Here is a 17,378-nt window from a genome sequence, read left to right as displayed (position 1 = left end):
GAAACAGACAGTAAACCAAGTGTTGGGAGAGCTGAGAGTTCTCTCCAGGGAGGGAATAAAAATGGCAAATATTCCTGTCACCCACATTCAGCGAGGGTATGTCTGGAAGGAGACCTGATGAGCCAGAGAGTGGTTCAGAGGACAGAGCTGGAGAGTGCCATGGGCAGAGACAAGGGAGTGGGCTTGGCACCTCCTGTAAAACAGCAGAGACTGAGATAGAGTATGGGAGGGGTGGGCCAGACCAGGGTCTGACCATGGCCAGGGGTCTGTTCTCTGCTGTTTGTCTGTGTGGAGCCATTGGAGATTAGCAGAGTAACTCTCCCAGGCTGCATCCAGAGCCTGCTGACTGTGCTAAATGCTCTCTTCTTTGGTGCTGGGATTTGAGCCTTCCTGTTTTTGAGCTTTTGACCCTCAAATCTTGCCAGCGGTGGAGTTTCCCTGGGGACTGTACCCATACCATAGGACTCACATTGGTAGGACCCAATTCTGTACTGAGGGACTGATTTAACAAGATGCCTGCTCTTGAAAAGCAAGGCAACCATTTCAGGAAGACTTTGTATTTCTACACACAAAGAACAGAGCTTATAGAAAAAAATAGGGTTTGGAGTAAACCAGAAAGCAAAATAATAATAAGATGTGTCAACCCTAATAAATCATTAAATATGGATTTACAGTGATGTGTACCCATGTTTATAGCAGCACAACTCAGCTAAGCCTTAGAAGCAGCCTAAATGTCCATCAGCCAATGAATGGATAAAGAAAATGTGGTATTAGGGCCAAGGATTTAGCTCAGTGGCTCTGCTGCCTACCTCACAAGCACAAGGTCCTGAGTTCGATCCCCAGTACCAAAAAGAAAATGTATTTACACATAGTGGAATACTACTCTGCCATAAAGAAGGGTAAACAAAACTTGGGAAACTGAGGCTGTGAGTTCAAGGCCAGCCTGGACTACATAGAGAAACTCTGTTACAATTGAATGGGCCAAAAATAGTCCAGGTTCTTGTGTATGACAAGGAAATAATTGCCAAGCATACACCTCAAGTATGTGGCAAGCACATTTATTGAAGATTGAAGGATGGTAGCAGCAGGAACAGGCAGAAGGGCAAGGGGGAAAAAAGAGGATTCAATAACCCAGGCTTTCGGTAATTACAGGTCAAACACCTCTGATCCATGGTGCTTCCTACTGTCTCTCACTTGTGTCAGTAATCTGCCATCTCTGCCATCTCAACCTCCTAAGCTTTAACCTGGATAATCAGTAGGGTGGTGGTGTGTTTATGGTTGGAGAGAAGGGAAGTGGCTCACAGAGCTTCCCTGTTTTAGGATTATGGAAGCATGGATGATCATTAGAGTGGTGTTGCATTTACAGTTGAACAAAAGGAAGGGAGTAACTCAGCTCCTTTGTTTCTAACTGTAGTACCTATATTAAAAAAAAAAAAGGAAGATGATGGAGCAGTAAGCGGCAATAAATGAGCTTTTCTAAGTTTCAGAATATAGACACTGAAAAATAACAATTTGGGGAAGGAAAGCAGGAGAGAAGTGGATCCTTGGGACCCAGGAGGGACCTAAAGGGAAAATTTGAGCCTACAGAGATATTGAAGAGACAGACCTCAACACAGAAAAAAGGAAGGGGCAACCTGCACTTTTTCCTGGCATGTGGCATGAGAAAAGATCAAATCTACAGAGACACAGTGAAAGTGGGCACCTCCATAGGCCTACACGGAGAAACACACCAGTGGAACAGAGCCATGGGTGCTGTGTGCTATAACAGCTGCTATGTGACTCTAGTCCAAGCAACTATCTGTCCCCTACAGAGGGTGTTTGGCAAGAAGACATTTTAGGGAGGGGCCAACTGAGCCTGGGACTCGGAGCAGCTATGGGTTGGCTTCATCTCTGGATTCCTAATGTTAAACTACCACAGTGACTGGGTGAGGGGCAACAGCAGGAGTTGTCCACAATCAGGGAGGCGTGGGAAGGCCTGCAAGAGGCACCCAGAGTGTTATAAGCTAAACAACTCAATCCCCAACCCCACAACCAAATGTCAGGTTCAGCCTGAACTTCCATGGATTTGAAAGTCCCAGAACCAGGCCAGGGGTTTAGCTCAGTGTTGCCGCACCTGCCTCAAAAGTGCCAGGTCCTGAGTTTGATCCCCAGTACCAAAAGAAAAAAAGAAAGTAAGTCCCAGAACCAACACCACAACCCCAGTCCTACTGCCAGCTTGCTGGGATTATCCAGCACTGATTGGAGCTCTGATCGCCTCCTTTGTCTACTAGCAAGAGCAGAGTCACACCTTGAATTGAACACTGCCACAAAACTATTGATCCCAGAAGATAACCACAGGCTTCAAATCACAGAAACTTCATATTTTTCCTTTCTTTGCTTTTGGGAGTTTTTTTGTTTGTTTTTGTTCATTTGGGTGTTTTTCCTCTGATTGTTTTTCTTTGTTAGAGTGAATACTGTTTATAGATTTGTTTTGTTTTGTTTTGTCCCTGTTTTTGTTTTTTAATTCTTTCTTTTCCTCCTGTCTTCTCTATCAATTTCCTGAATCTTGGGTAGTCTTCCTCTGTCCTTCAGTCTTGCATCCAATCTCTTTTTCTTCTTTTATTTCTCTATTTTTTTCTTCTCCTCTCTTTTAATTTTCCCCACTTATGGTAAAATTGCTCTGTTGAATGGATATTTACTATCTATAATTTTCTGATTTGTCTTAGATTTTGTTATATAACTATAAATCTTGTACCTGTGGTTAAAGGTGGCAAGTTATTAGTTATCAGTTTGTCATTTTCCTGTTTGTGTTTGATGATATTGTTGTTGTTGGTTATGCTACTTTAGGCAAGGTGACATAGTTGCTGTGATCAATTGATCTTCCTTGTGTGCCAATACCTAGATTATCTGGGGGACATAAATAATGAAACAGTCCATTACCAAAGAACTGGGTGCTAGGCCAAACAGTATGCAACCTCTCATCCCTAATAAACAGAAGCGGCAGGCTCCAGGGACAAACTCAAAGGCCAAGAGCTAGTACCTAGAAGACATCTCTAAAAAGTAGTTATTTCATAAAGAGGTCTTAATACTAGTAATAAAGCTACCTACTATAAGCAGTTTGCAAACATCAGCACAGAAAACAAACCCCCAAAAAGTTGAAAATGAGAAAACACTGAAGCAAAATGCAACCTGAGACCTTTAGCTCACCCAGGAGCATCGAGGGGGAAGAAATCAAAAGCCACCCAGCTGAACTTTCTGGAATGGTTGCAGTGAAAGTAACAAAGCAAATGAATGAGTCTTGAGAAGAAAACAAAACAAATAATTACACAGATAATTAAATTATGACCATAATAAAGGACGTGGTTAGTGAATCCAGAGTAGATTCAGATAAAAAATAGAGAGAGAGAGGGGCTTAGGAAAGTGATGGAAACCATGAATGCCCAACATAGGAAAGAACTGGATTCCATAAAACAGATTCAAACAGATATCCAGGAAGTTAAATAGTCTATTGAAAGTATACATAGCAAAATCAGCCATTGTGAAGATGGAATATCAGATCTAGAACACAGGGTTGTGGATAGTGATTGTCAAATGAAGGACTTTTAAAAAATAGCAATAGACCACAAAAAATAAATTCAACAGCTGCTAGATAATGCAAAGAAGAATAACATAAGATTAATTGGAATTAAAGAAAAATCAAGATAGCACAAAGGACATTTAAAAAAAAACCTGTTCATGGAAGTAATAGCAGAAAACTTCCCAAGCATGGGAAAAGAATTTGACATATAGATAAGTGAGGGATCTATAACTCAAATTAGCCGTGATCAGAAAAAAACTACACCAAGACATATAATAGTGAAGGTTCCAGAAATTCAACACAGAACAGAATATTAAAAGCTGTTAAAGAAAAGAAACAAATCACCTATAAAGGAAAAAGGCCTCAGAATCAAGCAGATTTCTTTCAACACAAATCCTTAAGTCAAGGAAAGCTTAGAGTGAAATGTTTCAACCCCTAAAATAACCTCCAACCCAGATTGATGTATCCCACAAAATTATCTTTCAAAATTGGTGGAGAAATAAGATATTTCCATGATAAAGAACACCTAAAGAAATTCATGACCACTAAACCACCACTCCGAATAGTTCTGAAGGATATTCTAGAAAAAGACAACAATTCCGAGAATCCCAATAGAATGAATCCACCAGGCAAAGGCAAGCAATTAAACAGAAGGGAAAGAAAGGAAACTAACAACAGGAAAATAATATGACAAGGATAAGTTAATACATACCCATTATAACTATTAGTGTGAATGGTTTTAATTCACCAATCAAAAATGGCAGAATGGATCAAGAAATAAGATTCAACAATACGCTGCACACAAGAAACACATTTAGCTAAATGAAAAATCATATACTAAAAGTCAAAGAATGGAAAAACAATACTCCAGGGGCCGGGGATTTAGCTCAGTGGTTCCGCCGCCTGCCTTGAAAGCACAAGGTCCCAAGTTCGATCCCTGGTACCAAAAAAAAAGAAAAACAATACTCCATATAACAGGAATCTGGAAAAAATGGGAGGTAGCTATTCTATTTGCAGACAAAGTGTATTTCAAGCCAAGACTGATCAGAAGAAACAAGGTCACTACATACTTATTAACAGAACAGTCCAAGAGGAGGAGATAACAAACATAAATGCATATGCAGTGAATACCAGGGCACCCAGCTATATAAAAAAACACTGGCCAGGGATTTAGCTCAGTTAGTGGTTCTGGCGCCTGCCTCGCAAGCTCAAGGTCCTGAGTTTGATTCCCGGTACCAAAAAATAATAAAATAAAATTAAATTAAAAAACACTAATGGATATGAAAAATCAAATAAGCACTAATATAATTGTAACGGGGGGGCCTCAATTACCCTACTGTCACAAATAGATCAACTAGACAAATCAACAAAGAAATATCAGCGCTGAACCAAACCTTTGAACAAATGGACTTAGTTGATATCTACAGAGTGTTCCACCCAACAACAATAGAATACACATTCTTTTGTTTTATACCAAAACATTTATTGCTACATTTTAGGCATACATAATGATAACAATCATTATAGGGAATTTGTTCCTGTACATGATACATGGATACACATTCTTAGCAGCACACAAGGTTTTCTTTAAAATAGACCACATACTACCTTATAGAACATGCTTACATAAATGCAAAGGAATTTAACTTATCCCATCCATATTATCAGATCATAGTGCAATGAAATTGGAAATCAATGGCTGGACAAACCACAAAAACTACATAAACACCTGGAGATTAAATAACACCCTCCTAAACACCCAAGGGTCACAGATAAAATTAAAGAAATTAGACAATTTATACAATTAAATGATAATGCCAATATGACATAACAACTTATAAGACACAATGAGAGTAATCCTATAAGACAAATTTATAGCAGTGAATTTCCACATCAGAAAAACAGTGAGCTCAAATAAAGCTCACGTGGAACCTCATCGTTCTAAACAAACAGGAGCAAGTTAAACCTAAAGCTCATACAAAGAAATTATAGATGAGAGCAGAAATTGATGCAATTGCGACTAAGGAAACAATACAAAGAATCCAAGAATCAAAGAGTTGGTTCTTTGAAAGATTGAATAGACAAATCCTTAGACAACGTTATCAAAAGAAGGGAAAAAAAAGACCCAAACCTATAGAATTAGGAATGAAAAGGGTAAAATCACAACAGGTCCTGCAGAAATCCAGATCCTTAGTGCCTACTTTGAGAACCTGTACTCTAATAAGATAGAAAAGTCAGAAGAAATGGACAGGTTCCTAGATATATATGAGTTACCAATGCTGAATCAAGAAGATATAAAAATTCTAAATCCAGTGTCAGTTAGGACCAGGGATTTAGCTTAGTGATTCTGCCATCTGCCTTGCAAGTGCAAGGTCCCGAGTTCGATCCCCGGTACCAAAAAAAAAAAAAAAAAAATCCAATGTCAGTTAATGAAATTGAAAAAGTAATTTAAAAAAATCTACCAACAAAAGCCCTGGTCCTGATGGATTTACTGCTGAATTCTACAAGAACTTTAGAGAAAATCTCATGCCACTGCTCCTCAAACTCTTTAATGAAATTGAAAGGGAAGCAGTATTCCCAGTCATTCCTGAAAGTTAAGAATTACCCTGATCCCAAAAGCAGAGAAGGATCCAACCAAAAAAGAGAACTATAGGCCAATCTCCCTCATGAACATAAAGACAAAAATCTTCAATAAGATAGTGGCAAACAGAATGCAGCAAATCATCAAGAAGTTTATACACCAAGTAGGATTCATCCCAGGGATCCAGGAAAGGTTCAACCTATGCAAATCAATAAATGTAATATACCACATTAAGAGAACCAAGGACAAAAACCGTATGATCACCTCAATAGATGCAGAAAAGCATTTGACAAAGTCCAACACACATTTGTGATTTAAAAAAAGGTCTTCATCTCAATCTGATAAAGGCCATCTATGGTGAACCAACAGCCAGCATCATACTAAATGGTCAAAAACTGAAAGCTTTCACTCTAAAATGAGGAATAAGACAAGGATGTCCACTATCACCACTCCTGTTCAGTATAGGTCTGGAAACATTAGCAAAAGCAATTGGACAAAAGAAATAAAAGGAATATAGGTAGGAAAGGAAGAAGTTTAATTTTCATTATTTGCTGATGACATGATATTCTACATAAAAGACCCAAAAAATTCCACCAAAAAGCTTATAGATTTTTTTTTTTGGTACTGGGGATCGAACTCAGGTCCTTGCACTTGCAGGGCAGGGGCCAGAACCACTGAGCTAAATCCCCAGCCTAGACTTAAAGATTTAATAACCAAATTCAGCAGTGCAGCTGGATACAAAGTCAACACTCAAAAATCAATAGCATTCCTATACACAAATAACAATCTCACCAAGTGAGAAATTAGGGAAACAATACCTTTCATAATAACATCAAGATGAAATACAGTGGTACCTCGGTTTACAAACTTAGTTTTACAATTTGGGGGAAGATAGGTGTATTTGTATGGGGAAGATGGCCATGGTCATGTTTGACCCCGATGTGGAGTTTGCAAATGGAAGCAAAATTTTGCTGAACACTTTTGTTTGCCAACTGAATTGTTTACAAGCAGAAGCATTTGTAAACCTAAGTATTACTGTACTTAGGAGTCAATCTAACGAAGGAAATGAAAGAATTTTACATTGAAAACTACAGTATTCTAGAAAAGGAGATCAAAGAGGAGCTCAGAAAATGGAAAGATATCCCCAGTTCTTAGGCAGAACCAATATAGTGAAAATGGCCATACTTGCAAAACTGTATACAGATTTAATGCAGTGCCAATCAAAATACCAACAGCATATCTCAAGAACTAGAGAAAATGATTCTAAAATTCATTTGGAACCAGAAGAGGCCTAGAATAGCAAAGCAATTCTGGGCAACAAGGACAAGGCAGGGGGTTCCACAATCCCCTATTTGAAATTATACTACAAAGTTTCTGTGATTAAAAACAGCATGGTACTGACAAAAAACAAACAAAACCCCCCCAAAAAACCACGAAATGAATGGAACAGAATAGAAGATGCAGAAATAATTTCTCAGCTACCTTATCTCTGACACAAGGGCCAAACACCTTCACTGGAAGAAAGCCTCTTTAATAAATGGTGCTGGGAATACTGGCTTTCTACATGCTGAAGACTAAAACTAGACCCATATCTTTCACCATGCACTAAACTAAAATCAAAATGGATTAAAGATCTAAATATAAAAACAGAAACACTAAATCTGATGGAAGGTAGAACAGGTAAAATTCTCAAAGACATAAGTGGTAGGCAAAGATTTTATGAACAAAACCCGATTGCATAGGAAATATTACAGAGAATCAGTAACTGGAGTCATAGCCAGGCATGCTGTCTCATGCCTGTCATCCCAGCACTCGGGAGGCTGAGGCAGGAAGATTGCCACAAGTTTGAGGCCACCCTGGACTATATAGTGAGTTCAAGGCCAGCCTAAAATATATAGCGAAACCTTGTCTCAAAAAAAACCCCAAAAAACTGGGATCACATCAAATTAAAAAGCTTTCCACAGCAAATGAAATATCAGTAGAGTGAAGAGACAACCCACAGAATGGGAAAAGGTTTTTATCAGCTACTCCTCAGACAAAGAACTACTATCTAGAATATATAAAGAACTCAAGGGCCAGGGATTTAGGTCAGTGGTTTCCCCACCGGCTACACAAGCGCAAGGACCCGAGTTTGATCCCTGGTACCAAAAAAAAAAAAGAACTCAAAAACATCAGATGCTCCCCCGCCAAAGTCAAAGACCCAATCCAAAACTGGGCATCTGAAATGTATAGACATTTCTCCGATGAAAAAGTACAAATAGCAAATAAATATATGAAAAGATGTTCGATATCACTGGTCATTTGAGAAATGCAAATTAAAACAACACTGAGATTCCATCTCCAGAAAAAATGTCTGTTATAATTAAAGGGCCAGGGATTTAGCTCAAGGGTTCTACCGCCTGCCTTGGAAGCGCAAGGTCCTGAGTTCGATCTCCAGTACCAAAAAAAGAAACAATCAGGCAGGCCTCGAAGGCAGGCGCCTATTGGCAGTTGCTGTGGTGGCAGCTGCCAGGCCTGGGGGAGCTGAAGGCCAGGGTCAAGGTCATAGCCTGTTCCTCTCTCTGGCCATGGCCAAGCTCAGCTGGCCCTTCAGTGGCCTCCTCTTGAGCAGCAGCTTGGACTCCCTACAGCAGCCTCTGGCTTTCTTGGGCCAGGCCTTCCCATCAGGAACCCAGGGCCCAGATCTGGCCCCATGGCCAGGACCCCGCACCACCCCGAGCAGCCTGGGCTGGAGCACAGATGTATTTCCAGTCTCTGTATAAAGAAACACAAGCAAGAAGAGGATGATGATAAATCTGGCACTGTGCTGCTTCTAGCTCTCCCCAAAGTCAAAATGATCATGAAAGTTGTCCAGTAAGAAAGAAAAGACTGACTAGAAGCAGTGCTCTGTACTGGTCCTAATGACTGGATTCTTTGTACACATCAGGATGTAGAGTCACAGATAAATCCATGCGCTAGTGGGCTTTCTGTACCTGGCATGTTAGATGCTATTTGTGGAGAGATGAATCAGACAACTGGAGAACCACAGTGTGAAGTTGCACAAAGGAGGCTCCAGGAGATTGAGGACAGGATAATTGATGAAGATGAAGTTGAAGCTGAAAGAAACGTTAACCATCTCCTCAGCCTTGTGCTTTCTGATACCATGAAAACAGGTTTGAAGCAAGACTCTGATGAAGTCTTTACAAAGATGATAATTGAGTGTATGAGCAATTCTTCTATGGAATTTGTGCTCTGGAAACATCTCCCTGAACTCCTTTCTTATAAGCCAAAGCCATCATCTAATGCTAAAAACTTCCTGGGAGAGAGCCAAATGAAGCATGGAGCTGCTGCCACTGCCTTCTGCAGAGAACTGCACTGCTCTTGGAACCTCTGCAGACTGGGTGCCTCTTTACAGTGGTCTGGAGACAGCTGCTAGCACAGAAGAACAGATGGAACTGTATAGAAACCAGTTTCTAAACCAAATTTGTCAAAATATAAAAGCCTCTCACGTTCAGTAATGAGCACAGTGTCAGGACTTAAAAGATTTATGAAACGGGGGTCATAATATATCCACCTGGGATTTGGGGTGGAACTCCCATATCAGGTAGCCATGTGTTGAAGTCAGCTTTTTGCCATGGAAGGTTGTTGCAAGGGAAAAGCGGTTTTCTAGCAGTTTTCTTAAAGGTATTTTAGGTTGTAGTCTTTTCAAAGGCGAGTATAGAAGCAGCATGTGTAAGAGTGGTTTAAGTCTTCTATCATAGTGTCTAAGCCATTCATACAATTGGAGAACATTCTTGAGATGAAAAAGATGATTAAAAAAGAAGGGTGCGGCCGGGGATTTAGCTCAGTGGTTTCACTGCCTGCTGTGCAAGTGCAGGGACCCGAGTTCCATCCCCGTACCAAAAAAAAAGAAGGGTGCTCCTAACTACCAGTGTACCCTGTGAGTCACAGCTTGAGACTGAACTGTTTATAGTAGTGACTGTATGATTGGGAAACAGGAGGGAGGAACACAGTAGCCTAAGCCTCTTTCTAAGAAATTTAACTGAGGCTATGAAACTTGTGTATCAGTTGTCAGTTCAAAATAGCTGTGTTGATAAAATAGCCAGTAGCATTATAGCTGTTCTCGGAAAATGTAACAAAAATACAAAGAAAAGGTTTTTTCTTCAAGGCTTTTTTGCCTTGTGCTATTCTTGCTCATTGGTCTCCCTTCCATAATTGATAACCTGGTTTTTCACTAATGTTTACAGTTTAATTAACTTAAGAGTGCTGGCATAAAGATTGTGAGGTGACTCATCTGCAAATTGCCTGTGGGAGAAGCATCTTTTAAGTAATCCCAAGAAAGTGCTGTGTCAGCAAAACCCAGCATTTGTAACGTGTTGTTTTAAAAAGGAAAGGTTGTTCCTGTGTTAGCAAGTTGTTTTTAAATGTTAATTTGGAAAACTGATTAACTGAGAATGTAAAGGAAGTGACATTGAGATTACTGGAATAGCCAGTTTGTCTGGTGTTCACACTACTGTGCAGTAAGCCTAAAAAATTAATAAAGAATAGCTTCCTGACAGCAGGAACCTCGATCTTTTGAATACTTAATCCAGGCTCAGGGTGTCTTGGGAATAACTGGGATTAAAGTTTCTTAATTTCTCAGGAAGAGCTTTTCTGTGTGTCAAGGACTCAGTACAAGGTGAAATGACAGTTCCTTTGTTGCTACAGAACATCCAGTATAAGTTATTAAGTGAGTGTCATATTATAATATTGGCCCTTTCACCATACAACAAGAGACCACCCCAGTTTTTTTTCTGGATTTCTTCCTCTATAGGAGTCAGATACCTTTTGTAGGGAAAAAAAATGGTTTATGCCAAGTAGAGGTGAATATTTGGAAAGCCAGCTTCCAGGCAATTTTGAAACCCATGTTGAAAGTCCTCCCCTTGTTACAGATGATGTAGAATCACAAGTCTGTTAATTGGACTGTTTCTTCTCTAGCCTGTTATTTCTGCTTTCTTCATTTCTGTCTGGGTAGTCAGGAAAAGATTTAATGTTTAATATTTAAGCAAAATTTAATGTCTATACAGTAAAATTATTCAAACTTCAAACCAGTATCGAATCCAGTTGGAAACCAGCTAATAGTTTCTTAATCTCAGACTTAGAGATGAATGTAAACTGTATTCTGTTGAAATGTGCAACTGTTTGATTCATGCCACTTGAGAAACTTCCTTGAGGTCATTGTTTAATGGGACCAACTTGTAGTTTGTAGTCTTAAAGAAGTCTTTGTGCTAAAAAGGTTTTAGTACAATTCAGAAACATAAAGGGATTGCCTAGAGTTTGGGTTTAGTCCCAGTGTCACAAAGGAAAAGGAAATGGCAGCTTTCCAAAGAAAGACCTATAGAACACTAAGCGATCTTCTACCTTCTGTAAAAATTGTTGGCCTCTGATCAGAGATCTATACTATAAAAAGGAAGAGAGCCCTGAAACAAGACTAATATAGTGGATAAATACAGGACAGAATTAGGAGTCTGTTTATCTCATTAACTTTTTTTTCCTGGTACTGGGGATAGAACTCAGGACCTTGCACGTGTCAGTCAGGTGCTGTACTGCTGAGCTACATCCCTATCAGGAGTCTGTTTATTACAATCCAAAATCCCCATTTGTTTCAGGGGTTATCTGACAAGATCATTATTTCTGCAGGAAAGTAAATGCTTAATGCTCCTTTTTGGACTATTGTCTTCTGGCATATGTTTATACAAGAGTTTTCTTCATCCTTGTGGTGCTTATTCATCTGAGCCATCCCCACAGTCTCAATGTCTTTTTTTTTTTTTTTTTGGTATCATAAGGCTTTTGTTTTTGCCTTAAGGTTTCCCGAGGGAATTAACAGGTCTTTTCATTTTGTACAGTTTTTGCAGCATGGATGAAACATTGGCTTAATATAGTAATGTGTAAGGAGAAAAAATTATCTAACAAATGTGTATTTTCTCTGAGTTTGAGTAGGGTATGTGTGGGATTTTTGTTTCTAATTAATATTAAGAAAGTAAGTCCAGTTCTCGCAAATATTAATCATTTTTTAAAAATGCTACCCATTCTTGGAAAGGTACAAATGTAAAATTTAGAAAAGTAATTAGGGTGGCGCTTAGAACCATGAGAAAAATGTTTATCAGCAGGTCCGTTTATTATTTTGGATTTGAAACTTTTTTTGTAATAGTGATAAGAATGCTAGGAAAGATCTGGAAGATGCTGTCAGTTTTACTTTAAAATAAGAATATGGTGTTTACTTTATCATTTTCAGTAAAACTTAAAGTGTCTTGGAAAAAAAATCAACCAATAACAAAGGCTGGTGGGGCTGTGGGGTTAAAGGAACCCTTCTCCACTTTTGGTAAGAATGCAAACTGTAACAACCACTATGGAAATCAGTATGGAGATCCCTCAAAAAGCTAAAACTAGAAGTTCCTTTTGACCCAGCCATTTCCCTTCTATTCATCTTCCTGAAAGAGTTAAAAGCATCATACTTCAGTGAAATATGCATAGCCATGTTTATAGCAGCACAATTTATTATAGCTAAATCTTGGAAACAGCTTGTATGCCCATCAGATGAATTGATTTTAAAAATGTGGTATTTATGTACAGTGGATTACTACTCTGCCATAAAGGGTAAACTTGAATCATTTGTAGGTAAATGGATGTACTTTGAGACCATAATTTTAAATGAAATAATGAAGACACACAAGTTTAAATATCGCATTGTTTCTCTCTTGTGAGAAACCCTAAGTGTAAACAAGCAACAAAATAGATGATAGATATTAGGAAGTAGGAAGAACGTGTTCACAGGTGAAGACAAACAAGGGACAGGGGAGGGGAAGGGAAGGAAGGAAAAGGGATTTAAAAGACAGAATAGAAGGAAAAAATGGAAACAAAGCTTCTGTAAATGGGTAGGGGAAGAAGGGTTGAAAAGAAGGGAGGGGAATGGGAAACAAAAAAAATTAAGATATATTATGTTCAGGTACAAATTTCCTATGATGAATGTGAGTACTACGGAAACATACTAATAAAAAATAATTTTAAAAGGGTAAACAGGTAATTGTAGGAAAATGGCTGCACCTTGAGACCATAACGTCAAGTGAAATAAATCACACAAGCTTAAATATCGCATGGTTTCTCTTACATGAGAAACCCAAATCACAAATAAAGAGCAAAATAAAGGGTAAATAATAGGAAATAGGGAGATAGAATGTTTGCAAATGGGAAGGGGACCGAGAGATGGAGGGAGGGGAGGGGTGGTGAGGAGGAATAAGAAGCTGTAAGGTGTGTCATACGCCACCTCCCATGAGGAATGCAATCGTGCATTGTAGGCATGGACTAATAACTCAAATCAGGCACTGAATAGGGGTTTATTGGGAAAACAGTGAGAAGGGCTGGAGCTCAGGGAAGGCACAGCCTGCCATGCCAGGCCCTGAGTTCCATCCCTAGGACCAGCAATCAGTCAGCTTTTAAGCATGAAAGTACCTTTATGGAAGCACATATAGGAAGGGTTCTAGGTGCTAAGTTATGGAGTAAAAGTGTAAAGGTTTGTAAAATGCATGAGGGGAGAACCCTACAGCCAGCCAGAATTTCCACGACAGCACGTGGCAGGTGAGTCCCAGGAAGGGACTATGTTCCCCCCTTGTCCCTGCCACCACTGTGCCACCCATCTCACATTCTGGCTGTGCCCTGATTACTGAGCAGCTGGAGCAGGTGCCTGCAAATCAGCATCATTTCCACTCATGTTCTGACAGCACTTTTCTGTTTAAATTTTGTAGACTAGGGTCCGGGGATTTAGCTCAGTGGTTTCACCAACTGCTGCGCAAGCACAAGGACCTGAATTCGATCCCTGGTACCAAAAAAAAAAAGTTAAATTTTGTAGACTAAAATTCACATTACAGACATGACTTGAGTTCAGCAGAACACACCAGTGATAGCCACTGAACCCTTGCTGTTGTCAGACACTGCTGAGCACTGTGACCAACTCACCCACTGGTTTAGCCTGGAGCCTATGGCGTGGTAGTGTGTGTATGTGTACATGCAGGGGAAGGGACCCAGCAGCCAGCGGGTGCCATGTGGGTGCTGTATCGCTGGTCTACATCCTGGGCCCCAATACCCTTCATAATGAATGAAGCTCAAGTACGGGAGAGGCAGCCCAGGCCCTGGAGTTAGAGGTCACACGAGACATTGCCAGAGCACAGAAGAGCAGAGAGGGGAGGGGGCCAGGCTCCAGGGAAAGCAGGAGAAACCTCTGGGTCGTGTGGCCCTGAGACCTGGTGGGGAGAAGCTGCTTCTCAGTGGCCCATCTGGAGCTCAGGCTCTATGAGTGGATCAAGCCTGCCTTTCTCATGGAACAAGTCCCAAAGAATCACGAGCAAGAGCCAAAGTTCGTGAGTTCTTGTATTTGATATTTATCTGCATGTTGCATTTTGGGGATGTAAACTTCAGTTTTTGAGTAAGAAGGATCCTTTGACTTTTCCCTATAGGGTTGAATAAACTATCTTGGGGTTTAAGCCCATGGCTCTCACAGATCAAATACACACGCAGGTTGGGTGGGGTTCGAGAGTCGGGGCAAAGAGCAGGCCCAAGCTAACGCATGGCATGGGTGTCTTCCTCCAGGTGACAGGCGACAGGCGACAGCCTCACTGCAGCACCTTGTCACTGCTGGCCAAGCTTCAGGGACCTCACTCTGGTTTTCCTTATGACTTTCACCACCCAGATGTTACTCCTAAGTGATGTGTTCTCTTCTTTTTTTTGTGATCCCAGTCTTCACGTTGCGCTACATCCCCAGCTTGTGTTTCGTTTTGTTTTATATTTTTGAGACAGGGCTTCACTAAGTTGCTCAAGCTGGGCTCAATCTTGTGATCCTCCTGCCTCAGCTTTCCACAGAGTTGGGATTATAGGCACGCACCCTCATGCCCAGCTTGATTTGTGTCTGGGCTGCTCATGTGTCCCTTTGAGGGGTGACAGCCCATGGGTGATGTTAGGGACAGTACTTCAGGATACATTCTGTGTGTATGTCCCCCAGTACATATGTACGAGAGCTTCTTTAGGGGCCTAGCACAGCCCTAATCTGAATATCTGAAATGCTTTCCAAAAAATCCAAAACTTTGTGAGTGCCAGCTCACCCTAAAGGGGAAAGTTCCACACCTGAACTCTGGAAACATGCCACATAAAGTCACCTTTGGCCTGTGTGCATACAGTGTGTGTAAAACAGAAGTGTGTTTGGACTTGAGTCCAATTTCCACAGTAGTTCTTTATGTATATGTAAATACTGAAAAACCCTAAAACATCCAAAATCCAAAATCCTCCTGGTGCCAAGCGTTTCATATAAGGGGCACACAGCCCGCAGGGGTTGCTGGGTTGTAGGTGATGTTAACTCGATGCTGTGTGAGGTCCCCTTCTGGTCAGGTAACAGGCCGACTTAATGGACTCAGTGTATGTTGCCACTTGTGTGCTGGGTGACCTTGGCTTGCTCTGAGTTTTATACACATTCTTTTTTTTTTTTTGGTACAGAGGATCATCGAACTCGAGACCTTGCACTTGTGAGCCAGGCGGTGGAACCACTGAGCTAAATCCCCACCCCATATACACATTCTTGATTCAGTTTGCTAACATTTTGTTCAGGAATTTTCCATATGTGTCTTCAAGTGGACTTTCAGTTTTTCTTAAGTTTTAGTATCAAGGTTCGCCGGTATCATGAAATGAGTTGGGCAGTTGTTACTTCCTTTTCTGCCCTCTGTAAAAGTTTATGTAAAGTTGTGATTGTTTGTGAAATGTTTGCAGAATTTACCCAGAAAACTATTAGGGCTTAAGAAGGTTTTTTTGTTGTTTTGTTTTCAATTATACCTTTTTCTAAGAATTTGCCCATTTTGTCTAAGTCTTTAAATTGTTGACGTAGTCATTCAAAAGATCCTTATTTCACATTTTTACTATTTGAAGCCGCTCTGGTTCTAGCCTACCTTTGATTCTAATATGATTTGTGTCATTTGTCCTCTTTCTGCAACTCACCAGAGTTGTTTTATCTCCGATTCATTTTGGCCTTTTCTGCATGTATTTTGCTGTTGTCTTTCTAAATTCTTAGGGTGATTCTTACCTCATTGGTTCTCCCACTCTTGTCCTTTTATGATAAAAGTGCTTCCCATCTGAGTACAACTGTGGCCACATCTATCCCTGACAACCACTGAGCTTCCTTCTATTTTAAAAAATTTCCCAATTGTTTTCAAAGTCACCAGTATGTTTTCTCTGCATGCCAGCAGTGCAGGAGCATCCTGGCTGCTCCACCTCCTTGCAGGTTCAGGTGGAGCCCAGGTTTCAGTCAGAGGCGACCTGTAGGTGCAAGGCTAACCCATGTCATCTTGAAGAGTCTGCAGAGTTTTGGGCTGTTTTTCTTTAAGTTGTTCCTTGTTTTCTTACTGAGTTTGAGAGTTCTTTTTTCTGAATGCATGTTCTTTATCAGATACATGGTTTGCAAATATTTTCGCTTAATCTTTTGCTTGTCTTTTAATTTTCTGACCTGTCTTTTAAGGAGCAGAGGATTTTTATTTTGATGAAGCTTAATATATTGACTCTCCATTTGTACGAATCATGCTTTAATGTGACATCTAAACATCTTTACCTAATCCAAGGTCACACAGATATCTCATGTTTTCTCTAAAAGCTTTGTAGATCTAGGTTTTACCTTTGTAATAATTTTTAACTTAGTCACAATTTAATTAAGGAATCTGGTCTGTATAATACCAGTTCTTTGAATTTTAATGTGTTTTCAGTTTGATGTGTTATCTTCCAGACATGTGTAGTATTTACATTCCTGAATATGTAACTTTAGAAATATACAGGGTTGTTGTTGTTGTTGTTGTTGTTGTTGTTGTGGGGTTTTGTTTTGTTTTTGTTTTGCTCTTCATGGTGCTGAGGACCAAACCCAGGGCCCTGTGATGCTAGGTTCACCCTGCCACTGAGCTATGCATTGTGATCAAGAAATACAGTGAATGTTACACACTGCTATTAATCCCCCTCAAATGCTCTTCTTACTTCAAATATACTTATCCCATCACTTTTGCCGCTTTTGGGAGCAGTTCTGGAAGTCTTCTTTCGTGTCTTTTGACCACCCTTCCATGGCTTACCTCAGTGTCCCAAATCAATTCAAAACTTTTCCCTTTCGTGGCCAATTTGACTTTGGGGAAGAGCCAGAAATCGCACAGTGCCAGATCCAATGAATTAAGGTGAATGAGGACACAGCATCATGTTTTTATTTGACAG

The 17,378-nt window shown here is 40.2% G+C and overlaps 1 protein-coding gene and 1 pseudogene across 8 annotated transcripts in view; both read left to right on the top strand.

The window, feature by feature from the left end:
* Nucleotides 1–17,378, top strand: part of Nr2c2 (nuclear receptor subfamily 2 group C member 2) — a 75,188-nt gene that overhangs the window by 29,575 nt on the left and 28,235 nt on the right. The gene's annotated exons all lie outside the window — the stretch shown is intronic.
* Nucleotides 8,993–17,370, top strand: LOC147822430 (coiled-coil domain-containing protein 117 pseudogene; annotated as a pseudogene).

The sequence above is a fragment of the Heterocephalus glaber genome, unplaced genomic scaffold, assembly GCF_053883595.1.
Source record: "Heterocephalus glaber isolate CG9 unplaced genomic scaffold, H.glaber_assembly_v1.0 deba00001615, whole genome shotgun sequence".
Classification (NCBI taxonomy): domain Eukaryota; kingdom Metazoa; phylum Chordata; class Mammalia; order Rodentia; family Bathyergidae; genus Heterocephalus; species Heterocephalus glaber.
The sequence above is the reverse complement of the archived record's forward strand: the minus strand, read 5'-3'. Positions and strand labels throughout refer to the sequence as shown.